The sequence below is a fragment of the Nipponia nippon genome, unplaced genomic scaffold (assembly GCF_047370975.1).
Source record: "Nipponia nippon isolate SJK-2023a ecotype South Korea unplaced genomic scaffold, ASM4737097v1 scaffold_5, whole genome shotgun sequence".
NCBI lineage: Eukaryota > Metazoa > Chordata > Aves > Pelecaniformes > Threskiornithidae > Nipponia > Nipponia nippon.
The window spans coordinates 76,125,043-76,151,913 of NW_028262369.1; the positions used below are offsets into that span (position 1 = coordinate 76,125,043).

A 26,871-nucleotide genomic window follows, 5' to 3' on the forward strand; every position below is an offset into this window, starting at 1 on the left:
TTTCCCTCGCTTTCTCTCTCCAGCAGGAAATTTTCATTTCCAATCCAGTGACTCATACAAGTCTCTTCATCTTTTTATCTGAAGCTTTCAGTCACCTGATGAAGAGCAAAAGCTAAATTCTACAAAGCAACATAAAGGGGATGCCAGTTATGATTAGGCTAAATTTAATGCACTCTCCCATGTATGTTAATGCTTTATGTACAGCTATGCATGCAGCTAAAGGGATAGACAGAAAATAGGCTAGGAAATAGAAGAAAATAAAGTTTGTAGCAAAGGCTGTGTTTCCCCAAATGGAAAGCATTTAAAGATTGGGAATTGCCTCTTTCTTTTACCCACATTTCCCTCCCAACTCCATCAGCCAGCTTTCTGCTAACCCGCCCTCTGCTTTTAGTTATCAACTTGCTTTGTTTATCCTGTTCATAGGAAAAGAAAGCAAGCAGACAAGAGTGGAAAACAGAATTAGATAAATATCTGGCAGCGTTTCACGAGAAGCATATCCTAGAGAGAGCAAGAACAACCTAGATAAGGTTCAACTTTTCCTTTTGCTTGCTTTAAGGACAGTTGTTTGGCAGCTCCACACTCCCCATGTATGCTTTGCAGTTTATGTATAAATGTAAACTTCCTCCCCTGAGTATCACCCCACAAAGAAACAGATAATAACGGAATAAAGTTTGGGGGAGATATTTGTAAATGATAAAAATCGCATGCACCCATAGTAACATGTTTTGTATAATGATTTTTAAAGCAGCCTTTTTATTCTCATGTGCAGGAAATGTAAAATGCGATGTTTGCTTTTTTTCATAACCAGTAACTATTCAGATAGGTATGCGGGGATGGGGAGGGACAAACAAACCTAAAGATGACAGATCTGTACAGAATGCTGTTAGTATGCCAGATCTTATTACAGAGCAGTGGGAGGCCTTGTACACTACGTACCAGCTCTATGGGGACCTCCATATTTAAAACAAGATGAAAAAAATGTGATTTGAAAAACCCCTCATGGGCAGCCTTCAAAGGCACAGACAGGTTCTGACTGGATTAACATTTATTGACTGTTTAAGCCTGCTTTTTTGCTTCAGGACAGAGATACACGAGTTTAATTGCAGAGGCTGTTCTGCCAACTGATCACCAGAGTGGCAACCAAAGCTTTACTAATCGGCCCTTCATTAAAGAAAAGTCTCTATTACAAAACAAATTATGCATGCTCTGATCCTAACCTACAGGTCCAATGGCATTACAGCAAAGTTTAAGCTGTTAGAGCACTGAAAAACTTATTAAGGTTTAGCGCTGAGATAGCACTTTTGTATTGATTTTACAATACACAGGTATTATGATTTATGGAGTGCTAGTGTCACTCTAACAAGCTGAAGGACACACAATATCATCTCCAACATCATTAAAATTCAGAAGCCTCTAGAACTAACTCATCAACCACTGTACATTGTCACAGACTATAGAGCTGTATTCCGGTTGGAAAATGCCCTAAGCTTTCCGGACAGTTGTCTTCCTGAATCATTTAATTAAAAAAAAAAAAGGGGGGGGGGGGGAGGGGGGAGAGAGAGAACTCAAACTCTGCGTACATTTTAAAAATCAATTGATTGCGAATGTCTTGTTCGTGTAACAAAATGGCATTATTATTTACTATCACCTATAACAAAATGAGTTTTTCTGCCTTCTGTTGCCCGAATACTAAAGCCATCAGCATTAGGTCTATTGGAAATAGCTGGTTAATCCAAACGGAAAGAGGAAGGCTGTGACGCGCTAAGTGGAAGCCATGCACTATTCTACCTCGCTCTGCATCAGGAATGCTTTATTTTAGCGAAGTTTGGGTCCCCACCCTGCCTCAGCCCAACGCCATCCCTCCCTCCCAAGCGGCTGCTTTCGCTCCGTGCCCAGAAAAAGACAAAACCCGTTTCTGCCGGCACGGCGCTCCTTTTAACGGGGAGGGGAAGCGGCGCCTGATGTAAACAAAATACGGGGCCGGCTGCACATCGCCGCAGGCAGGCGGGAGCCGCGGCGGGGTCTCCCGGCCCCGGCCCCGGCCCCATCCCGCCCCGCGCCGCGCCGCGCCGGCGGGCGGGCGGTTCCGCGGTGCGCTGGAGCCCCCTGTCGGCGGCGGGGCGCAAGGGCGGCGGGGAGCCGGGGCCGGGGCCGGGGCCGCGGCTGGGGGAGGCCCCGCCGGCAGCCGCGCCGACGCGCAGCCCGCAGCGCTGGGGTTGCTCCTTAAAAACGTCTCGTTTTGTTCAGGTGTGTGCCGAGCCCTCCCCTCGTGCAGCAGGCGAGCTCTGCTCTCGTACCCCTGGACTAGTAACGCCGGGTTCGTATTTTTACAACCGGTGGGGGAACGTACCGAGTTAGAGGCGCAACTTTGCCTTTCTTCTAGCGGTATCTAAGCGCAGGAAATCCTCCTCCTGGAATTTTATAACTCAGCTCATTGAAAGCATACAGATGACAGTAGTGTCTATACCATTGGAATGGATCTGGGCTGGCTGAAGGAATGTATCTTGGCAAAATCCTGTTTTATTATCCTGCACTGCACTAAGTAGTTGCTATTTGTAATTATATCAATAGGAATCCTTGAGCCTGCTTCTCCTCTGTGTTATTATTCATACAGCCCACATGTGGTCATTTACGCCAGCACTACCACATCTCTTAAAAAAGGAATGTAGGAATGACTGTACAAACCACCGGAGTACCAAACCCATTTGTTTTTAATAAGGCAGTGTCAGATGCCGGGTATTAAATAATAAGCATTTCTGTTCTTTTCTTTCGCACGGTGATCGTGGGTAGCTGTTATTTCCTACCTTAATTCATGAAAAGTGTTATATCGTTATTACATTTGCTATATGAATATAATCAAATATAGATACATGCATTCTACTGCCGATCTTTTGTGTGCACAGCTCCCCTTACAAGCTGTGGGAACATTTCATGTGAAAGGACTTCAAAGTCGGCGATTGGGTAGCTAAGCTTATTAGAAAGCAGCCTTATCTGAGGAGTTCCAAAGTGTCCTAAATTGACAGAGCCTTGTGACGTGCCCCATGCTTCTGTTTGGCATATGCATACTCATTTTTCTTCCTAATTCTGAAATATCTAAATATTTTTTAGCTTTGATCACACTTGAAAATGTCATTTAAAGATATAAAATACTTCCTAAATTCTTTTTCTAAATAAAGTTAAACTGTAGCTTATTGATTACTTTTATCTTGAATGACCCTTAAAGCTCCTCAGATTTACCTCGTACACTAATGTACGTCTTAATTCAACCAGGAGTGTCTCCCGATCTAAAACTGCATTAATACACAGCAGAAGTGTGTTCAGCAGAAACAAGACCAGAATCAGTCCATAATATGTGAGTAATACTTGGAAGTGACTGAATGAATACCCCCACAAAAGTATAAATGAGCATTTCTGTCCGCTGAGAATTGCAGTACCCTCCTTTTCTGGATCTCTTACAAATCTACTAAAACTCCTGCAAGACTCAGGTGGTCCTGCAAAACGCTACTGCCCTATGTACAGCAGAGTAAAATCTAAAAGAATGAATTATTTTAAGTCTTCTTAAAATTATAACAATGTATATATCCAAAGGATTAGACATTTTCCAAACCAGTGTAAATATGTATCAGTCAATGGCTTATGAGAGTGGTTGAAGTTGTTTATATTTTGTTGCTTGTGTTTTTAACAGCATGTTATTTCTAAGGAAGGAAGAAAAGGCTTTTCTTTCCAGTATCGCCAAAGAAACCTGATTGCAAAATTCAATCAATCCTAAAATTAAAATTAGGAGGCTGGATCAGCGTGAAAGCAATTGTGTTATAAGTCAGCGTTAAGATGTTATTGATAGAAAAGCTAACGCAATACATTTTCCTCTGTCACACGTTTCTGGCCCAAAGCAATTTGCCAACGAGCTAACCACCTCAGCATAAACACCGGGGAGCCCCCGCTGGGTCCTGGAAATCCCGCTTGTCTGCAAGTGCACAATATACAAGGCAAATCTCCATAAAGCTCGGTGCCACAGTTGAATACAAACACTCCTCAGGTCCTGCTGTGACTTGGCATACCCCGCTGGACAGCTGGAAACTGAGAGGAAAGGAGCTGCTGCCAATAACGGGTTACAAGGGATTGTCAGTGCAAAGTTTCCTGGAAACGGGCAGCAACTGATATTATTATTTTGCTGGAGGATGTTGATGTGGTATATAAGATATATACAGTGCTACACAGTTGCATTTGATATATATTTGACAGGATATACGGTAAAACATAGTGCCTTTTTGATACGATCTGCATGCTTCGGCTAAGAATTAAACCCTGAAAAAAAATTTTTTTTTTCCCAAGCTTACATTTTACCTAACATAATTCTGGAAATCAGATATTGCCCTAAACGTCATTTTATTATGTGTATCAAAAAGATTTAACGTACTAAGGATCATGAATGTGTATCTAACACCTTTGCAGCTGCGGTTTACTGTAGATAGATTGCATACGGTCCCTCTTTCTTTTTTTTTTTCTTGGAACCACTTGCAATGAAGTGCTACCAGCAATCATTAAAAAAAGATTGCTCCCTTTATGTAGCTTGAATATACAAAACGGTACTTATCTGCATTCCAGTGTAAAGAATGCTTGAAAGACAATTCAAAGATATAAAGGAAACAGCTAAATTAGGGATTGGCATACTCGATCATCGTTAGTCTAATGTAATATACTTTTTAATGTAAAGAAGATACATTTTCTAACCCTGAATAAAAGCCCGGTGTTCTCTATGTGTTATAATAAATTAATGCAATAAAAACAGGTACACTTATCCTGTAAAGAAGCTTATTAACCAGACTGCTAGTGCTGCAAAATTTGGCATACAGTAAACAATACTTTTTTTGTTAGAATAATGACGTACAGTTTATTCTTTTATACTATGCAGCACTTGGGGACCACATCCATTTACCAAAATAATACCAAATTAGTACTGCAAATATTGAAATCAGACCTTTCAGACTAACCAGTGGCCTAATTTTCTCTTCAATCTGCTCTTAATCTCAATTCATCAATAACACTGCCTTATTATAGGACTTTGACAGCGAGCTAGGGCTTTTGATAAATTATACATCTCAAGCCAGATTTAGAATTTGAAGCTCAAGTGCTAATTATCTGTACAGGCCTAGTTAATAACGAGATTTCTTGTTAAGTATCTGATCACAGCATGGGCATCATTTGTCAAGAACCTCAAGTCTACCTTGGAGACTAGCTCTTCGAATTCTCCCTTGCCTACCATATGTAAAATTGGGATCTTTGTTTCTATAATAACCTTTTATTAGGAAGCTGACATAATGATTAAGTTCGCTGTAGACACATACAATGAGTTAGACAATTACCCTTGCTGCTTTAAACTACTCAGGCTCCTAGCAAGACAAAATAATTAATATTGAATTTTAATTTGATGTGTTCCACATTTAAACCCCAATTTGCAAAGTACACCTGGAAGGCTGCCGCTGTTTCCTTGCAGTTTGTGCTGATGAAATAAAGGCTCCTGCAGTCTGAATGTAAAAGCACAGAAGGCATGATGCACCACAATCACTTCTCAGTGGAGCAAAGAATTTTCGAGCATTAATGGGAAAGGTAATTACCTAGGTCTAACTTTATAGCCTTTTCTCTAATGAAACTATAATCTCCCAGGCCTACATGGTTTAAGCATTTACATGATTTTAACGATTTCACTGCCATAACAGTTGTCACACGTGGTAATTTAAAAACTCAGTGCCTTAAAACAAAGATGCTAATTATATTTCTATATTTTTATTATTGAAATAAAGCTGGACTGTGTGAAGTGACAGAACCATAATAAAAACAACCATGCGCTGCATTGCTTAAGTGGAAGGAGGGGAGGGCATATTTGTTTGCAGGAAAAAAGGCGCCCGAGAGCTTTCACAACTGTACCTGCTCCCTGTGCCGAGCGGTTTAATTCCTCTGAGCTTTGGCAGCGGGGCAAAGCACGCCACACGCTCTGAGGACCTTCAGTCACTCTGACTTCAGGCAAAACTCCCATTGTGCCAACTCGTGTAGTTGTTCCCTTTATTAAAATACAAACCGTTCTCAACCACGATTACCTAAAGACATATCACATACATACAGTATTGCCATTGTAAGGTGGAATCCTGGAGCCCTTCCCCTATACTAGTCCAGTGCTCTCCTACAAGTGGTACTGCAGTCCTGATGGCAAAGCCTCCCCCGCAGCTGGCAAGTGCTTTCTCCCACATACGGATGAATTTGAGCCTGAAATGTGTAGGGAAATGGGCTTATTGCCTGCAGGACTGGACGGACCAGCCATTTGCAGGGTGTATCCTGTAGCATGGTTCCAGCTTTTCAGAGCAGTGCCTCCCGTGTCTGCTGGGGTGGGATGGGGCTCCCACCCAGCTCACATCATCTGCTATTCGCAGCTTTTGCAGCATCCCCTCTGCATCTCTCTACTAGCCTCTGCTTTTACCATACTAGGCGGCTTGGCTACCACCTCACCTCTGTGTCAGACGTGCAGGCTGGCAGGGGTGTAACACCACTAGTAAAATCGGCTTTCCCAATGACCTCAGCTCCGGGGCTGGGACCCCCAGCAAGCACCCTGCCTTTACTCAGCTCTAGCAGGGCTGGATGACTTCCTCCAGCGTTGGCTTTTGTCTGTGCTTGAGAATCTCATGTCTCTAAACGAGCTGATGTCATCACTGCTACAATTTCCAGGATAATCTAATTTGATGTTCATCATCATGGCACAGCTTTATTTTCCAAAACCTGCTCACATCCACTAGCTGTGGGCCTTAGGTGCAAAGTTTGGATCCATATCAAAATATGAATTTCCCAAAAAGGCAGGTGTGCTCACGTTTAATGCAGACACCTTCTGATTATTATCAGTGACACAAAATGACACATTTAAACAGAAAACTCAGAAGCCGCTTTGCTGATAGGAAGATAAGTCTTAATGCTCATTTAGAGTGGGGAGCCAGAATTTCTATTTTGTGGAAATTTCAGACATTTCAGATTTTTTTCAATTCTTTACTGGAATGAGAAGCCAGTAAGATAAGAAAATACTTATCAAGATTATTTTTTCTAGCAGAGTCACTCCTACTGGTCCGAAGAAATAAGTCAAGACTGTAAGTGGTGTCTTTTGTGTCACAAATTCAAGTGAAAGACACTGTAAAAAGATGTCTGGTAGAACAATCTTAGAGAGGTAAGCTCTGAAAAATCCCCTGGGAGTAACGGGCCTGAAGGATGAAGCCATGGACAAAGAAACATGGACAACTTAATATGGTGACTAAACACGGATTTTTACTTTGGTCCCTGTAACTACTGTTTCCCTCTTTGTGTTGATGTAAGAAAGACCAGGCAAGACCCTTGGATGAAACCATATCAATCCTTTTAGCCTGGGGAGAAAAATATCATGAGTTAGCTTTGCACCAAAGCAAGAAGCAAAGGAGCTGTCAAGCTGGGGAGGGGCAAGGATGTAGTGCTGGACTGTGGGTGTTTTGTGGTTTTCTTTTTTTTCCCCTTAGGAAAAGGAAGAATTAAAATCAACTTCTCTGCCTCAGCTCAAGGGGGACACTGCAGACCAGCGGGAGATCATGTGGCATAACAACCTGTGATGATGGGAGGTAAAAGCTTCTTTCATCAAAAGCTTAAACTTATCCGTGTCTGTAGATGAGATTTTACCATTATACATAAATTCAGAAAAATAATTTCCCATCCTTTAGAGATTTAAAATCCAAAGATCCTCTCTGATGACTGATAAGGAAAAACCTTTTTGTAACACTTTTGTGGTGACTTTTTCAGCATACCCTAGGTGTTAAAACTGCTTGTGCTCTCTTTGTATCAGCAACGGGGTAGACGGACTGGGAAGAGACCTGGGCTGGGTAAGGCTGTCAGCTGCCTGTGTTTTTGTTGGCACTCTTCCATTAAGGAAGGTCATTTACCTTCTTTAACTAATGGACAAGGTACCTAGAGCTACCTTGCATTTACAACAGGGAAAGAGTACAATGAAGAAGGCAGGAGAAAGGAGGGTGCGGTGAGTTGTCACCAGTGAAAGCCTGTGGTGTCCTGGTGCAGATCCCAAGGCAGCCAGGAGGTGCTTTAGCACTGCAAGGACACATCTATGGAGCTGCCCCAAATCACTCATGTCCCTGCGCCACAGGCCAGAGTAGCATCTCTCCCACCAGGCATGCATCCCAGGAAACCCACAGGCACACGTGCAGACAGTCATGTGTAATTAACTTATCTACTGCTATGCACCTTTCTCTCATAACCCACTTCAGGTGTGTCCTGCAAGGCTGTTTGTTGTGAGAAGGATTGCTGTGTCCACAAAGCTTCATAGAACACAGTACAACCCCACTCTTCTACTGTATGCGTTTAGTGTCACTTTTTGTGTAATAGCACAGAACAGGTGTCTCTGGGAAGCAAGGCAGCTGAATGACCCTCACATGGTGCAAGATCAAGAGCTACAGACTCCTGCACTTTCCCCACTAATTTGTTCACACCAGAAAGTGTTCATGAGCTATTTGTGTCACCAGAAGACAGGTCTTCCACACAGATCCCTGTGTTTCCAGCTCCTAAACTGGGCTATATTATTCAAGGGGGAAGACCTGTTAGTCTCCTGATCTCATAGCACTGTGAAGGAATACACCAGGATGCTGGATATTGAGGGAGAAGACTTGTACCCCGATTTTAAGGATGTCAGCATTGGGAAAATCAAATGTTTTATCAGTTGCATCATTAGATGAGATTTTATGTTACTGGATTTTTTTTTTTTTCATTTGAAAGCATAGATTTACGGTAATGGGCAGATGTTAGAAAAGATGAAATAAGAAGGTGCATTATTAAGATGGTAAGCAATGACAGGCATCTTCCTTAGCTACTCCAGTATAGCCATTCACTAGCAATGTTGCCTAATTAGCCTCCACCACTTACCCCAGGGAGGGGAAGCTCTGAGAGCTGCCGCTCTCCTGCTCCTCCTCTTGAAGATGACAAACAAAAGCAGCCAAAGCAGCTGCTGTGAGCCACTGGCTCCTTCAAAGCTGAGAACAGAATGATATCTTTCTACTGCTTACCTACTCTTAGCTTACATATAATATAGTTTATATTATATAATATATATGTCATTTCCTCCCTAATCTCTAAAACATCTTGATTACCATTGTTACTGAATACTTTAAGTAGTAGATTCCTGCATTTTGAAGATGGTTTGGAAACCTTATGCATCGTGGTATGAGACACATGAAAACTTCTTAGCAGATTCATGACTGTGTCTTTCTATAGGTTTTATAGAAAGAAGAAAAATGTGATTCTGCTAATAGTGAAATTCAGAATGGGTTATTCAGATTAGGAAATTTCCAACAAAAATTTCTTGTTAGTTTTAGAAGGGGCTTCTTTCGGGGTTCCCATCACAATTAAAAATTTCTTCACAGCCACAGATCTTGCTGAACCGAAAGTCAAAACCAGCATTTTTTGGCATGTATAAATAATGTAATACTCAGGCTCAAGATGTTAGATGTAAAACAACACTGGGATAAAATCTGTTTTAACTATATGAAAAAATAGTAGAATTTCAACGCTATGCAGCAATATATAAAATTCACAAATGTTTACTAATGCATACAGGCAACACAAATCAAACATCCCTTTTTTTTCTTTAGACATGCATTGGGTTTTTCAGACATCATATTACCGTGCAATAAAAAAGCCCAAATCACTTATCAAAAATACTGCCAATGAAAAAACAGGATTGCCACTTTGCTGGTGGTCTTAGCAGATAAAGCAAAATTGCCACTATACATCATCCTTAAAAGAAAGACAATACAAAAGGGGAAGCTGCCAGAAGGTGCCATTTTCAGATGTCAAGATAAGGGATGGACGTCTGAATTAATGCAAGACTTGTTGCATGTTGTCTGTAACAGGCAACCTGGTGCCCTGCTAAAGCAGACAGCGATGCTTGCACTTGGATGCATTTCTAGGGTGTATAACTGAAGGAACCTAAAAGAAACTTAAGAAAACAAATACTAGTCTTCAGAGTGCTCCTGGAGGCAACTGCTATGGGTTCTTGATGGTGCTGTAAGCAGTCCTTTAGGAGCCGTATGGAGAAACAATGCAGAGATTGGATCCTGGGGGAAAAAATCCATTGGAAAAATCCATTAACCCTAAGGGCATAAATCAAGAAGCCACCTTTGGCCTTCCTGGGACAAGGGCTTCTAGGAAAGAATCACTGGTGTCCGTGTTGTGAAAAGACTGTGTAAGTACTGTATTTCAGACACCGAGGATGGGATCGTTGATGCCATTATGCAGGACAGCAAGGTTAGTGGGTACTGCAAGAAGCAATGGCAATATTAACAGTAATGCTAAGAACTACAGTGATTGTAGGGACAGGTAAATGTTTCATTGGCAAAACAAGTCCTCACCAGGGCTGGGGCAAGTTTTGCCACATAACGAAGAACAGTTTTGGAGGGTTTTTTTGTATTATGTATAATTATGGTAAGCGTCAAGATTACAAGGAGTGGTTGTCTACAAAGCTAGCTATACTCCAAGACTATCTAAAAGCTCAGCTGTGTTTAAAGGTAGATTTGCACCTATTACAGACTTCTGAAAATGGCTGGGAATTAATCGATTTCATTTTGACAGGAAAATATGCTTGGCTCAGAGTCTAAGAAATTAAAATTAATGTTCTTCTGGCCACTAACTTTTCAAAGAAGTTACTCTTTGGCAACCTAGAGCCTCTTGAATGTGTCGTTATTAAACTGAAGAGCGTGTCTGTACCGCTTTGCTTTCCTACGTCTCTACCTCGTTATGTTTTCAAGTTGTTGTGCTTTCTTTCACTGCCAGAACCCTATTTCCGGCACAAGCGTGAACCTGCTGCCAGCCAGTCGCCTTGTGCTGGAGCCTCCTCACGGCAGAGCTACCAGAACATGGTGTCTCATTAAGTTCTCTGTGTACCTCGTCTTATTTAGACAGATGAAGGGTCTAGAGCAGAGGTATCTGCAAACAGGATGCTTTGGTACCCTGTAGCTCAGAGCTGTGTCATGAGACCACTGCAGAGCCAGGAGAGACTCGCATGCTATAATTGCAAAATCAGTTCTGCAATGCTCCTGCCGACATTAAGGCTGTCATTCCTATAATGCCCTGATATGTTAAAAAAAATAAAAAATCTGAAGAATTAGCATGTGTTCCCTAACACAAGTGTAAATCCAGAAAACTCCTCTGGTACTGGGAGCTGGGGGTGAGAGCATTTATGTCTGTACTGAGACAACTGAAGGCAGAATTCAAACGTTAGTCATATTCCTTCACCTGTAACATGACCATGCTTGAGTTGGCCCTAGAGGTGGTTTTAAGAAAAGAGTGTTGTAGTGCTAAACATATTTAAGTGTTAAATCTTTAACTGAATTTTCACCGGTCATGTACAAAGCCAGAGTAATACCTGAGTTACATTTCTACTGACTTACACTCTTCACAAATGAAAGAAGGTGAGATGACTTGCTAACTGGTGCAGCAATTAATCTTCAAGAGGGTAGCAGATACAGCATTAAATTGGAGCTCAGGTTACAGAGATGAAATCAAATGAACAAGTTCAGTGTCTCTAATATCTTACCACTTATTCCACAAGCTGTCTAAGTACATCAAGAAATTTAATTAATTCTGAGATTCCCTGATCAGTTGCAGAAAAAAGACAAAACACAGTGTATGGCAAAAGAGTCCTAATCAGACTGACCTGCTACGTGGTACCAGAATTATCGGTGTACCCTGCGTGTATGCTGCAGATGATATACTGTCTCTGCGTCAGACTGTGCTGAAATTCAGAGCTACATTGCAAGTTCCTGTACTCAGAAGGGCATTTGGAAGAACCTGAGAAGACCTTAACTGATCAATTTGTCAAGGAAAAAATTTTCACTGTTAAACTTTAAATACAAAAAGAGTTTCTCGCAAAATGCAAGACTCTCCCAGCATATACAAGCTCTTTTTACAGATTAGCTGAGATTTCTGTGCTGCCCACCCACTTCCCCAGTATAAACCCTGCTGAGGACAAGCCTTACAGCTCAAGACCCTATGGAGGAATGACCGTAGCTTGAAAATGCTCTGGGTGGGAAAGGAGAACCTTCTCCCCTCTGTGGCATCTGACTAGACAGACGGGTTTGCCCCCTCCCGAGCCAGCAGCTCAGCAGAGAGCAGTGTCGCACAGGCTCCGCATCCGTCCTGCCCCAGGGGCAGCTGCCTGAGCGCTGCAGGAGCAGCAGGGTCAGGCCTGGCATGGGGCAGCCCCTTCAGATTCTGGTTTAATTACCTGCTCTTTTGACTTTTGCAAAAGAATGGAAGCATTTTTTTGAAAGGTGACGCGTTCAGAGAGAAATCACGGTGTGCTAGGGAGTTTAAGTGGGGCATGGTTTATTTAATTCTCTCTTCTCTGCATAGCAGCTGGGTTTTGTATCCCGACTAATTTAGGTAGGAAGCTTGTTTTTGTTCCCTTAACTTGCAGCATGAATATCACCAGCCATAGCTGATAGCAGTGACCACTGCCAGAAAGCCATCAATGCTTCTGTGTTTGTAGGTTCACAGTACTCCTTATTATGCCTGCAAAACACACAGCACTGGATCCACACAATTTGTTCTAGAGCAGGAGCTACTTAATGCTCCACTATGTTAAAAATGCAAAAGTGAAAAAAACTGATCCTGCCTCCATTGCTCAGACAGCTGTCATTACTGGGGAAGGACCCAATTCCGAGCCTGTGACTGTTTTCTGATGAGCTATTGGCACATTAGAGACTTACCATGTTCACCTGGGGAGGAGCACACCTGTTCAGTCAACCCGTCTGCATGATAACGTATGATAATCATGCATCAGTGCTTCTGGGGACCCTGTCTTTGCACCCAGACTGCTGAGAGATCATGCCATCTATAATGCCTACATGAGTAAGCAGGGTCCTACGCATTGAATAATGTTGAAGCTTGTTTATTACTCTTTTCACATGCTCAGTTTGGCAAGGAGAATTTGACAAGAACTTGATCTAAATTCTCATTGATCTTTTGATTTCAGAAGAGCTATAACAATCTACAGCAGCTGAGAATTTTGTCAGATTTCTACATCGTGTTGGTTGTTTAAGGATCAGGCAGAATATTGTTTTTTCTTTAGAGGTTGGTAAGTTCAGTCCTCTGAAGAAGCTGTTGACTACCATTAGTAGTGGGTTCATTTGTTCTCTGCTGGACACTGTCAGCCAGCAGGGGTTTAGGCTGTTGTGCAGCTCCCAGCTCAATTATTTCTCAGGGCTCTTTGTTTAATATAATGGGGTCAAATTCAGACTGTAGGTGGCTGATGATTTCTGGTCCAATTTACAATAGCCTGTCTGCAAGCCCACCTTGTATCCAGTTAATCTCTTTTGTGAAATAAAGTGAAAACTCTCCAAAGTGTTCAGTGTTTTGGTCCAATATTTAGTTTTTATAATGTGAGCTGATTAGCAATTTTTCCTGTTCAGAGTGGCTCTGACATATTTATGCAGCTGTGTTGACAGAGGAATTATTTTTATTTCCCATATTGTAATGCACTGCAATGGGAAGTCTTCCTGCTGAAAGATGAAATGAAGAAATGAAAATAGGTTTAGTACTACCGATATCTACCTTTAACTGTTTTGTGAACCTCAAGTTTACAACTAATCAAATATTCCTGATCACTGTTAAGAGAGTCATTTTGTCTTTAGGAGGTCACAGTGCTCTGGTTTATCAATGTATAAGCATTGTAGCTGACCAGTTGGCTTTTTAGAGGAAGTATTAAGTTGCCACCTTGGCTGACTCACAAAGAAAGAAAAGGACTGTGAGCCTTAACTGCTCCAGCTCAGCCCAAAGCTTTAGGGTCGAAGGACACAAGAACTTCTGGAACATCACGTTGGGGAGTAGGTGTGATGCTTGCCCCAGGGATCATGCAGAAAGGTCTGGGGATTCAAGGACCTTTGCAGAATAAACTGCTCCATTTATTTTCATGTTTTATGGGAGGGCTGAAACAAAAAGCCTCAATCTCACACTGTCTAAACGGAGTAGCAATGAGACTACTTATCTTCTTCTGTGTTAAGGCTCTAATCCAGACTGTAACTCAGTTCACAGAGATCCAGAGAGCACTTGACATTTCATGATTTTTACAATGAGGCAAATAGATAAGACATTACGAAAGCTTTAGCAATGGTGATCCAGAACACAGGGTACACTCCTGTATCAGGCTATTTCTACTAGGAGATAAAGTGATTCAGTTGGACTTGATGTAGTGTGCTGAAACAACATAATCTAACTACAGAGACAATTTATGGCACATTTTCTGTATAGACCTAGTGGTAGACATAACCACCTGCTTGCAAACAAGGAGCAGGAAGGCTTTGCAGTTTTCTGACATATACCACCTTTTCGTCTTAAGTGTTTTTCTTTCTATAGCAGTCAAAGTAGTAGAGACAACACTGTACCACAGCAGCATCTTTGTTTAATCTGACCTATGTGTCTTGTTACTCTTTACACAGCATTTGCTTCAATCCATGCATGTTTGATTCTTTGATGCATATGCAGATCTGAGCACTTACTATTTATTGTGGGGTAGGAGAAAGTGGCTGACATTTTGCTTTTATTGCAATTATCTGGTTTTACTTGCTTACAACTAGAGAAGCTACATTTTAACAGTTTTATCAGGAACTTTGCAACTTAGAGATGCTTTTCAAACATAAAAAACCAGTTACCAGAGTAAGTGACTTAAAATGTAAACTAATGTAAGTATAGAATTCTAAATATATTTGATTTTGTGATAAAATAAAGTAAGGTACATTTGCTGATTCCACAGTAGGTGGAAAAGGATAGAAAAACATTCCCCTTTATTTCTCTTTGTAGGTAAAGTCATGAGTGTTGATTCTTTGCTCATGAGATAAACCTTCTTTGTGGCAGTAATGGATGCAGCTTGCAAACAGGAAAGGAGGTAAGCAGGAAAAAACCCAGAAAGCTTACTATTCAGAAAGAAAACTAAAATAGATAATTTATCTTTGAAAGTTATCTCACTATTGAGTAAATAAGATGTCAAACCTAACTGTAGTCTTGGGTTGGTTTCTGTTCAGTTCTTTCTCAGGAAAATTGAATAAAAAGTTGAAACTTTGTATAAAGACTACGAGGATGTGAACAGATTCTTTAAGCTGCCAGAGGGCAGCAAGCTTGGAAAGACACTGGAGAAGTTTCTAGGTGACTCTGCATTTAATATTTATATTTTACATGTCTTCATTTCTTATCTTTACCGTTATCCTTATTCCTTATTTCTACAGTTCCACTTTGAGCATTCGTATTTGAGTTGAGTTCTAAAAACTTTCAGAATTTTGAATAAACAGTAAACATTGCCTTCCTTTTTCTTCTCCTCCTTTTTTTTCAGGTGAACATGCTTTTGTTGCCCTTTCACTCTCCTCCAGTTCCAGTTGCTAATGCACAAGAAGTAGAATACAGTCTTTAGAAAAACTGAGAACCCTGAAGGTAAAAATCCTGAAAAGTCAAATGTGGGACTGTGAGTACAATGTATTGAATTAGCAGTTCAGTTAAGGTTTTGGTAAAGTGTCTCATGTAAATGTTAGTTAATAGAGCATTGGCAAAAGAATAAGATGAGCAAGAAACTGGCTAAACAGTAGATATTCAGCTGAGCTGAAGAGGAAAATTATTGGAAAGAGAGTATTGGTTCAAAGGCTGAACAAATCTAAAGAGTTTAAAAAATGTTTTCACAATTACCTTGACACAAAACAGATGTGTTAATGAACTCTGTAGCTGATGCAAATTTGGAAGGCACTGATGGTTTGGGACAGGTCTGGAATATTATAGAGGTAGAACGTAGGGAAAAAAAGATTGAAATTTAACAAAATTAAATGCAACATTAAAGAGAACTCTAGCTGTAACCTGGAATTTCATCAGAAACATCAGATGAAGTGAAAGTCATCCTTTAATCAGCTGGCACATACAACTCCAAGCCACCAATGCAATAGATCTGGTAAAGATGTAAACGTTCAGGGCTCCCTCTAGGTTTCTGCACATTATTGTGTTTCAGAACATAGGTATGCTCCAGGTGTACAAGGCTTGTCTAGCCTACTAATAGTAAAGCTGAGGAGGATATATGATACTGGTTTTGCATACAGCAAAGAAATAAAAACAGAGAAAAAGAAGATTCTATTTAAAAAATTATGCCAAATAGAGAAAGACCAATTTCAGGCCAATCTAAAATTTAAATGGAAAATTAGAAGAAGGTCCATCCAGCTCACTAGAAACCTGAGTTTTAAATAACATTCCACCAAAAGGAAGCAGAATGTGAGGAACATGTGTGATTTTAAGGTGGATCAGTTACAATGACGTGATTATTTGTGGTATCAGAGACCTGGCTTCAAAGCCCTCTCCAGTGATGTTTTCTTCATTTAACAGTTTGTCTAAATTGCAGTAGCACCTTTTCCTTGGGTGCATCTTCAGCTCCTCTCAGAAATTAAAACTGACCACTAAACTCAGTATCCAGAAAAGATTGTCCAAACTCTTCCATCTGCACGCTGTGGTATTAACTTTCTGCAGACTCGCAGTCTCACAAATGCAATTCTTGAGATATCAGTTTTACCTTTTGGATCCTCTATTTGCATATCTTTGCAGAGAAAAGAGGGCTTTCCTGACTTCTAGACCTCAATGTACTTTTCATGAATGCTTAGGCCAACTATCTGCAAGCATGAAATGGTTGAGAAAGAGAGTACACCAGCACTGGAGAAGGAGAATGTACTGCAGGAGGAAGGATGAAGTGTCACTGTTTTGCTGTTTTTATCGACAGATACCCATGAGCTGCCAGACCCTGTTCCTGGCACCTAAGAATGGCTCATCTACACTAATTTTCAGGCTCCAGGGTAGAAGTCATTCCCCTGAGATTTCATATGTTTCCCATCAGTTTCTTTCTAGCTCATTTGAAGACGTCGTAATGCCAAACAGCCAGAGAAATTCTTGATTCTCCAGGCGACTACGGAGTTAGTAGGCTGCACAAGGTGCCTTCAGCTTAGTAAAACCCTTATACTGCTTAACTGCTGGGTATCCCCTTAGAGGAACAAGCTTAGAAAAATGATACATCATCTCTTTTTTTTTTTTATTAATTGTCAGCCACTAAAAAAAAAAAAAAAAGCTGCTGTCTATCTGAAGCACTTTGTATGCATGAGTCACCCTTCAGGCACTTGGTGGAGATAAACTTCTCAACTGTCAGAAAAACTGCTGGACCTTTTGATACAAAAGATCATCCTCTTAAGGATACTTAATGGCTGGGTAGCAGTCTCCTGTGTGAATGTATCCAAGTAATTATAGCTTGAAGTTATACTAATCACTCCTAATAGAGATGGACTGTTCCTCCTGCTGTGTCCCTCACTGTTCCCAGATGAGGACTATCCCAACAATTTGGGATTAGCAAAAACACTTGTTACACTATTAGCTTCATAACTTTATTAACATCTTTGATTATAGAACAGATGGATGAATCTTAATCATTCTATAATAGAAGATTAAATAGCTTAAATTATATCAATCATATTTAAGTCTTTGCTTAATAAAACAGCAATTTAAGTTGGGTCATCAGTAGGGTTTGAACCCAGGGCCTTCAGATTAGCAGCCAAGACTTCCTCCATTAAAAGAGTAAACCCATTAGCTGCTTGCAGTTGTACACTTACGTCTATGTACGCTGGCCATTAAAATATATGACACACGCTGTGCCAGTGGATTACACATTGAATTTTGAGATTAAGAATACCTAGGTTCCTTTTGTGCCTCTCAGAAGGAGTTTTGCCCCCTGAATAGAGTAGGCAATGAGAAATGGGTCAGCTGGTGTTCAGTTATATTTTTCCATAAACCTTGTATAAGTGTTCAGGTATCAAAAGACCTTATAAAAATGTCTGGTTCGGTTATCTTTGGTTCAGAGACACGTAAGAGACAAACATGCATATTTGGTGTATGCGCTTTCAGATACAGCTAAAAAAGAGAGTTATTGAATCCACATCCTGTCATTATGAGCAGAATATAACTATGAGAATACAGTAAAAACTGTAGGGATTGATCACAGTATACTTTTTGGCATCTATTTCAGGTAAACTGTAAACAAAAATTTTTAGAGGATTTTTTTTTTCCTCTACATCATTTTTGCTGTGCTACCTAAACCTTGGGTAACCTCAGATACTCTTCATGACCCTCCCTGGGGGCAACACTGGTTTGCACTGACCCAGAATCCTAACTGAAGCTTATTAAGCCCTTTGTCTGCCACCTTATCAGTCACCTTATCAGATACAACAGACCAAACTACTGAAGGAGGCAAATGACACCACTGACTGGAGGTAAGATGTATTATTCTCTGAATATTTAATGAAAGATCCAGCGGAGAGTGGCTCAACAAATCTCATGTGAAAAAGAGATTTTCAATCTTAACTGTAAATTTGAAAGCAATATGTTTACAATGCCAGCCTTCAGCAAGCTTTGATTTCATGACTGTCTGCAAAGAACCAATTTGTTCATTTTTGTAAAGAATGTTGGACTAACAGAGAATGCATGACTGTTGCTTGACACTGTTAACACAGAGCTGCAACTCCGAGACTGAAGGTGAAGCATGGTAAACTAAAGACCAGGCACTGATATGGAGTTTGAGAATATCACCTCCAAAAGCAAAAACCCAAGAACACACTGAGGAATGTGTTTGGCTCCAGCTCAGTGGGAACAGAAGCTACTAATTCCTCATCAAAAACAGTTCCTGTGGCACCTTTTGGCTTCCCTGGGGGGTCTAAAAGCAGGTGGAGCTCTAGTTAACTTTGGAAAACTCACAATAAAGGGTACAATTGCACAGTAGCTCCATAGCTGTATATTAAGTGCTATAATTCTGCAAACTTTGCAAGTTTGCCCATCAGTCTTCCTCAAAACTTTACATACATACTTAAGATTAAAATTTTATTTGGAGATGTCATTTCAGTTTACTGCAAATCAGTACATCAGCTCTTCTGTAAGTGCACTCAGTTGCTCCCTGAAGAGAGAGAAACTTAGCAATGGTATATATATTTCCTGCTCATTACACTGTAAAAACCCTTGGAGAACTGATAAATTGATTAGCACAAGTCAGAAGTGCATCTTTGACTTGATCAATACATTTGTGTGTTGCGGACTGGCTAATGGCAAGTGTCAGAGTGCCCACCTGTTTGAAATAATTGCAGGATACAAGCATTAACCTATTGAAAGAGTGCATTTATGGGGCACAAAGAAAAATTTATGATCTTCAGCTATACAGCCTGTGCAATAATACTGACTGCCAAGTAGAGAAGAGATAGTGCAGCTGTATTAAAATAGCAGGTAAATCTGGAGTCTGGGGTTTGCTCCAGGTATTTAAAGACCTGAGCAGAGCATAATGAAGGAACAGATGTACCACTTCAATCCGGTATGGTACATGAGTAGCCTCAGAGGAGCGTTGGAACACGAAATTAAAAAAGATACAACTCAGATCGAAGATATATATCTAAAGGTGCAGAAAATACATACACGTGTTTACAGAGACCCTCTGTATGGAGACTTCAAAGTTTGATATAGATGCGTCATAACTGTAATTCATGTCACTCCCTCAGGATAGGGTACTTTTTTATGCTCTTGTAAATTATTTTATTTCTTAAAATAGCTTTTCCAGGTGAACTACTTTGTGCATTGCTTTTAAGTACTCTGATACTTCTGACTGGCCATGTTTTTCCTTTTAAGCTCACAAAACAGAGGAGAAGCTCCTCTTTTTTGTTAATCCTATAAACCAGTAGATTTAAAGTTCTCACCTGAGATTAAGTTAGGTCCCCTTGCTGGCATGCAAGAATTAAATATTTCTCAGGAAAGCACCTAACCACCACAGTAAGGTTATTCTAAGATGAGCTGCTTTCAGTATTTTCTACTGCTGCTATTCTACTCCAAATGGCATATTTCCATACTCAGCAGGAGAAAACTATTGTCTGGTGGTTCCACATCTCATTTGGTAGAGGCCATGTGTAACTTCTGGTACTCCAAGGCACAAATAACCCTGACATTCCAAGCAGAACAGAGGAGATTCAGAGCAGCCGAGCTGCAGAGAGCTCTGGACCAGACCTTCCCACTGGACTTTCTTGGAGGGGACAAGAATGGCCGAACGTGTCCTGATGTATCGAGATGGAAAGGGAGTGACTTATACAAGAGACAGCCTATGTTGGACTGAGCTACCCTAGATGTTTCATACAGTTTTAGGGTTGAGTCCTGAAATTCTACAGCTGCCAAAGCTGAATCACTCTGGCCAGAGAAACACAAATTGCAGGAAACTAGTCACCTGAGGGAAGCACTCAGTCAGGTGCTGGTACCCTGAGTGGGTGTCCCAACTTCCCTCAAAAGAGCCTGACACAGCAATGAAGAGCCGTTTGATCTGAAACCAGCTTAATTTGTGTTGCTGCAAGAGGATCTCTTTCCATGTTGGACCAGCTAAACTAGTATTTTTCCCAGTCTGTTTCAGACAAAGTGTTTCTACAGCCCTGTTGCAGAGGCCATAACATTGTTGCTTTCTCCTTGCCCAGTCAGCTAGATCACCTTATGAGCGTAGAGCAGGAAGACTAGGACTTGCATATCAGTATCTGGTTTTAGTGTGATTAAGACTCAAGGCCTGTACTCAGTTTTTTCACGTGCCTTTGTACAGGTGACAAACAAGGGTATTTGAGATTGTTCTCTGAAACCATTGAGGTTTTGTAGTAGTTCCATGGAGATGGAGGTAAAACCTAGGCTTGGGCGGAACCCTCTTAATTACAGGTTAAGAGCTGCCACCTGAATTCAGACCCAGCACCTTGATTTATTCTTTGAAATAAGGCCAAATGGGTAACAGTAGCCCAAAAACTCATATATGAGAAGTTAGTGGGATGACTGTTCCTCCTATTAAAGTAAGAAAACAGTGATTAGGAAGTGTAATATTGAGGTTTTCCTGCTCAGTTTCTGCAGCGCTGAGTTTGCAGAAGAGAGAATGTGCACTTCTCAGGTATCTGGGAAGTGCTTTTAAGTGTTTCTAACACATCTGGTAGAGTCTGAAAATGCTTTAATTACTAAGGACTAAGCCTGGTAAGGGTTGGGGGTTTTTATTGAACTTTTACTAGTAATCTGATACTCGTTTCTATTCTTTTTAGTTTCCTATAGTCACACTGAGGTTAGCTGTATAAATAACAGAAATTTACTCACCGTAATGTGTCTTTTAAGAGAATATCAGAGGATGAGGTACTATTGCTGTAACATAGAAAATAAATGTAATGCCATTGTTAACAGCATGTAGTGCTCCTGCAGTCCACAAAGGTACAGTAAATAAAATGGATATTAAACAATGATTAAAGGGGAACACTGAATTGATAAAGCAGCAAAGTGACTCCCTTACCCCGTAGTTTTGGTGTTTACATGAGAAATCTTTTACATACGAGTGTCAATCTATCTCTGTTTTCACTAACTGTAGGCTGATGCATTCATTATGAAGCAAAAGCCATCCCTTCTGGAGTGCTGTGGCAAGTGCCCGTGCTAACTGAAAAGAACCCTTTGGGATTTGCTCTCAGGACAACAACTGGCGCTCTCAGTAAAAAGGAGAGCTCCAGGTTTTGAGGCAGCCTTTAATTAAATGTAAAAATGTTTCAGGAAGGTGGTGATAAGTAGCCCAAAGCAGCTATGTTCTGGACTTCACTGCTGAGCTAGATCAACCCTCCGATACGTGCTGAAAGGACTTCTTGTGAATCCAAGAGGAGCGGCATAAGGTAAGACACCTGTGACGCAGGTTCTGGGAGACCATTTCAGATCCACTGATTTGTCTGTGGACTTGGTCTGGTGAAATATTCATCTTTTGTCTTCAGGCTTTCCATAGTAGTATATCTAATACAGAAACTGCAATACTGACTTAGTATGCAACTGTTCATATGAAATTCAATACTTCAGTTTGGATGTTCTGCTTTACAGTAATAAGTATCATTTCCATAGATGGGAACGATGCTGTCCAGGTGGATGTAGAATCTGTCATGCATCTGTATCTCAGCAGTTGTCACAAACTTATAAAAAACCCCTCTGGTTATGGGGGTAAAAAGCTCTGAGTCGAGAAGGTGAGGTTTTAGGTGTGGTGTTTAGTTATAATAGGCGCACCTTTTCATTGGCTAGGAGGAGGTGGCTGTTCAGTTTGTCACATGCGCATCCTTCCTTTAATTGCAATTCTGCAGTTGCTTCTACAGTTTAGTCTGTGTGAACAGGGATCAGGTAGTGCCTGGTGAAGACACCAGCAGACCACACTTGGTAGTCAATTAAGCATCCAGGGAAATCTAGCTTAGAATCCAGGCTTGGACAAAGCACAATGTCAAACACGGAGAAGCCCATTTCATTGGTGTCTGTGGGTGATACCTGCCTAGGGACAAGGCAGTCCAGGGGCACAGGCCCTGCAGCCTGAAGGAGAAAGGGTACTTGCAACCTCTTCTCAAATGCGCAGGAAGACATTTCCTGCTTGATGAGCACTGGGCATAGAAAAACTTATTGTACGTGATGAAATTCCTATGCAGGTATCTATACCCTTCATGTTTAGAGTGATTGCCTGCAGTACTTAGCTGCTCCTATATACCTGAAGTTAGGGTATGAAATTGGAAGCTGATGATGTACTGTAAATTTGACCCTTTTCCAGCCTGTACCATGTAATAGAATCATCTGTTACATTACATTTGATTACATTTTCTTACATACCTTTTACACAAAATCCAAATTTCCCTGGATGAATGGCTCCCAAGAACTAAGACAGCTTTTGAGTGTGCTTTTATTCTTGCTTTTATTCTGTTCACTGTGTGGGTCCATGCCAGTCTGCTTGATGTTCACCTCCCGAACTGAGTAAGGAATCATTGCCATAGGGATTTTATAGCCTTAGAACTTATTACTGATAATTTATTCATATTCAAATCTGACCCTTTTGGGACATGCCCTATGTAACAGAATCTTTCGTTACATTATCTTACATAATTTTTACACAGAACCCCAGTCCCACTGGATGGATGTTTCCCAAGGACTGGGACAAGTGCTTAATGAAGGAATTGTTGCCATAGGGGTTTTACAGAGTTACAGCTTGCTGTTGTTAATGTATTCAGCTTGGAAATTGCCTTTGTACTGTACACGCAGATAAGCAAGCTGAAAAAGGGAGATTAAATCTCAATTAATTTTGGACACTTCTGAAACATTCTTCTTTGGAAATGCAGAGCACTTTAAGAAAACCTTTGGAAAAACAGACTCTGTTTAAAGCACTGTTTGAGTGTCAGTTATTTAAGCTGCAAGATACCTCTGAAGGACAGGTTCATAAGCTTTATTTTCATCAATTTATACATGAGATTACAAAGAAAGCACTAAGTGACTTACTGAGAAGAACACAACAAACACATAGCAAAAAAAACCCTCAAATTTACACTTGGGGCTTCCTGTTCTTGGCATGTCCTGCCCTTCTTTTTACAGATCTTTTGACTCCAACTGCACGTATGTCTAACACACGTGGAATCTGCATGGTTCCCAAACTGGAAAAAAAAATGAGAAATTATGATCAGAAATTTGTGTTTTCTTGTGGAAATTTTTTTCTTCAGTGAGTTACTCAACACTTGCACTGTTGCTGAGATAACCATCAAACTGAGATGGAATATGCCATATGCAACTGTCTTAATTGTGAGACCATTCTCTTCAACATATGTTTAGAAAAATTGAATTCAGACTTTGTAGTAAATAAGCTATTCTCCTAATGTTGTCTTCAGTACAGTTCTGCAAAGATGTCTTAGCATAGGGCATATTTGTATGAATACACACATACATACATACAAATTAAAAATTCTTTTCTTAATTTTAAGATGAACTCAAACAACGTTTCACAGATTTTCTCTGTAATGATATTCTCCAAAACACTCTGGGAGGGAGCGGGAGGAAAATAAAAATACAGGAACTGCCAAATGAATGACTGTCACATTCAGTAACCTGTCTCTGACAGTGGCCAATAATAGATGCTCAAGTGAGAACTGAAAGAAAAAGGACAGAAGTAATCCTATCTAACAAATTAAGCAGCACAGGGACTGTTTGTGCCAGATGTTTCTCTGATTAAAACATCAAATACTGTAAGATGCAAAAGAAAAATTTGGTGCAGTCAATGAGACTCTTTCTCTAATGTGTACAGAAATAGATACATCATGTACAAACAGTTTCTCTCTCCTGATTTCCATGGATTTTTAGCTTCTGAGCCTACAGTTGACAGACACCCAGACTGAATGTGAGGCATGTGGTCTTGCTCAGGCTTCTAGATCTGAGGGGGACTGCAACAGTCCAGAGCGCCAAGCTGTCATGAAGTCAGAAGGATGCTCTCACCTTCCCATTTAACACCACCTACAAGACACAAGGGGCTTATGCTGTCTGGGTCCAGGCAGGTATGGAAATGCTGGAAGCTTAAAACCAAGAGAGGCCGCTGGAGGTCTGTGCCCTCTCTCTCACCAGGTGACCTGCTCTGCCAAGGCTAGTAGAAGATTTTAACGTAGATGAGCATAATTTTCCTCAAAGCTGTAGAGTAAAGGGGATGGGAGGATTTTGTTTTGTAGGTGATGGAGTTGACTTCTTAATAAGGTCTTAATAGGTAAACCCTGTTTTGAAAACATTCATCCCCATTCCCACCTCATCTGCTGACTTTCTTTCCACCTTCCATTCTTTGTTGACTGGAACACTTCATTTACAGATGTGGCTAACAAGCAATTATATCTGACAAGAAGTGGATAGAGGATCCCCTTATATTCTAGCACAGAGAAAGGTCACTTTGAATGAGGTGAATATTCACCAACGGAATACCAGCCCATAGAGAAACTGGGCTGGACACTGGTGATCATGAGCACCCAGAGGAGCCATGAGAGAGTGGTGACTCCAGAGTCTGCAAATGCATATACACTTTAGTCTGGTCATGCAGCGCTGCTGGAAGAGCTTGGTTCTGTCCTCAGGACAACTGTCTGCCAAGAGGATGATGCCATTCCTTAGGAAAACTGCTTTTTCAAGCTAAGATCCCTTTTAGGTCTCCCCCCTATTTTTTTTTTTTTCCCCCATTACAAGGCCATTTTCAGTCTAACCATAGCAAGTCTCAAATAAGCTGTTTAGCAAATGGATGATAGTAAATGTTCTGCTGGATAACCTTGATCAGAGATACAAATTGGCAGTGCTGTTCACATGGGCAGGATTTCAAGTTGGTGCTAGCTATTGCTGGGCATTTTCCTCTCTACCGTATTCCAGTGTTACGTTTCATGCAGTGGTACGGCTCTCGGTTGCAATACTATTTCCATTTCTCCGCAGCATGAGAGAAACAACTAGAATCCTGGCTTGCAATCTGTCTCACTAATGCTTAAGCTGGTGTTCACAGCCCTAAGGGCTTGTAGGCAATTTAATTACATTCATTTCATAATTTCAAGTGATGGTATTTTGTAAACATTTTTAATGTATCATCATTAATATGCTAAGGAAAGAAATCTATTTCTGCCAGGAAAGAGGAAATAAATCTTCACTATCTCTTTGGTCCACTAGTTTACATTTAGAATAGAACACCTTTTCTGAAAAGCTGTTGGAGACATATGCTCCCATTATTATCTCACAGTGATTTATCACTAACTCTAAAATAAACATTATATCCAAGTTTCCTGCTTGCTACAGCCCTTACTATGCCATTTTGGAATATCCTAAAGAACCAGTATACAAATGTTGATGTGGGTTGGCTGCTTTGGGATTTTTTTGCCTGCACTCAGTTTTTGTATTGTTGCCACCCTTATTTTTTCAAATTGTATGAAGTAAGAGGGAGAGAAACAAATAAACCCAAAATTGCTAGCTGAAATCCTAGGCGGAGAAGGCAAACTCCCACATAGAAACCAATACTGAAATGTCCTTATTAGAAGGATGCCAAATAAAAAAATTTTCATGTTCTAGGGGAAAGGGAAAACTCACTAAAATGTAAGGTATGCTATACTCTTAAGACTGAGAGGATCTTTTCACCTATGTATTTGGGACTGGGTGAGTCAGTGCAGCCCTCAATAGCCTGAAGCAGGCTAGACCATGGTCTAAGCTGTAATTCTGCTATCAGCTGCCCAGCATCTCCCCGTTTGTGAAATGGGACATCTGGTCTCCACTTTCCAGCCACTTTTGCACATAACAAATAGCACTATTTCCAGTAGAGTTGAGAAGAAGATATTTTCTTGTAGCTAGAAGATCAAGGTGACCCAGGGCATAAGACAAGTGGAAACCATAGTTTTCTGCCTTAGCACGTGGGTCCTGCCTCTTGGCTAACAAATCACAGGCTGTACATGCTTCTGAGGAACAACTCCATTAAATTACAGATATTTACTTATATTTGAGATGAGTCCTTGTCCCTCTCAGTATAAGGGGTCCTATTATGTCAGGGCTGCGTAAACCAAGAATAACTGACAGTTCCAAAACAACTTATCTTGAGTTGAGGTTAAGGAAGAGAGTGTAACAAGGAATGGGGGGGGGGGGGGGGGGGGGGGGAAGTTATACAATTGTGTGGCTACACTTTAAAAGAAAAAGATGACTAGAAGCCACTGGAGTACTTCCTGAAGGGTAATCTTATTTATTTTGTTTTCAGAAGTTTGATCTATGTTGCAAATCTTCCAATTCTCGCACTCTGTACAGAATTAGAGCTCAATTAAGGAACTTGGTCACAAGATGCATCATTGCCCTAACTTGAAAGATGAGAGGAAGGAGGGAGAAAGGTCACTACTCAGCCCTTCATTACTGTATCATTTTCTCCTTTGTTTCTGGTGATCACCGCTGCAGTAAAATTTGCTAATAACTATGTGAGGAAAGTTAGCCGAGCTG

The 26,871-nt window shown here is 40.8% G+C and overlaps 1 protein-coding gene across 1 annotated transcript in view; it reads left to right on the top strand.

Annotated features, from left to right (window-relative positions):
• Positions 1-3,292: 3,292 nt before the first annotated feature.
• The window catches only part of LOC148052340 (uncharacterized), a 68,497-nt gene continuing 44,918 nt past the window's right edge, over positions 3,293-26,871 (top strand). The window contains exons 1-7 of the mRNA XM_087733549.1: positions 3,293-3,352; positions 5,462-5,607; positions 7,091-7,625; positions 14,866-14,950; positions 15,392-15,489; positions 18,098-18,341; positions 21,655-21,770. The gene's annotated coding sequence lies outside the window, so the exon portion shown is untranslated. The remainder of the gene's footprint in view (positions 3,353-5,461; positions 5,608-7,090; positions 7,626-14,865; positions 14,951-15,391; positions 15,490-18,097; positions 18,342-21,654; positions 21,771-26,871) is intronic.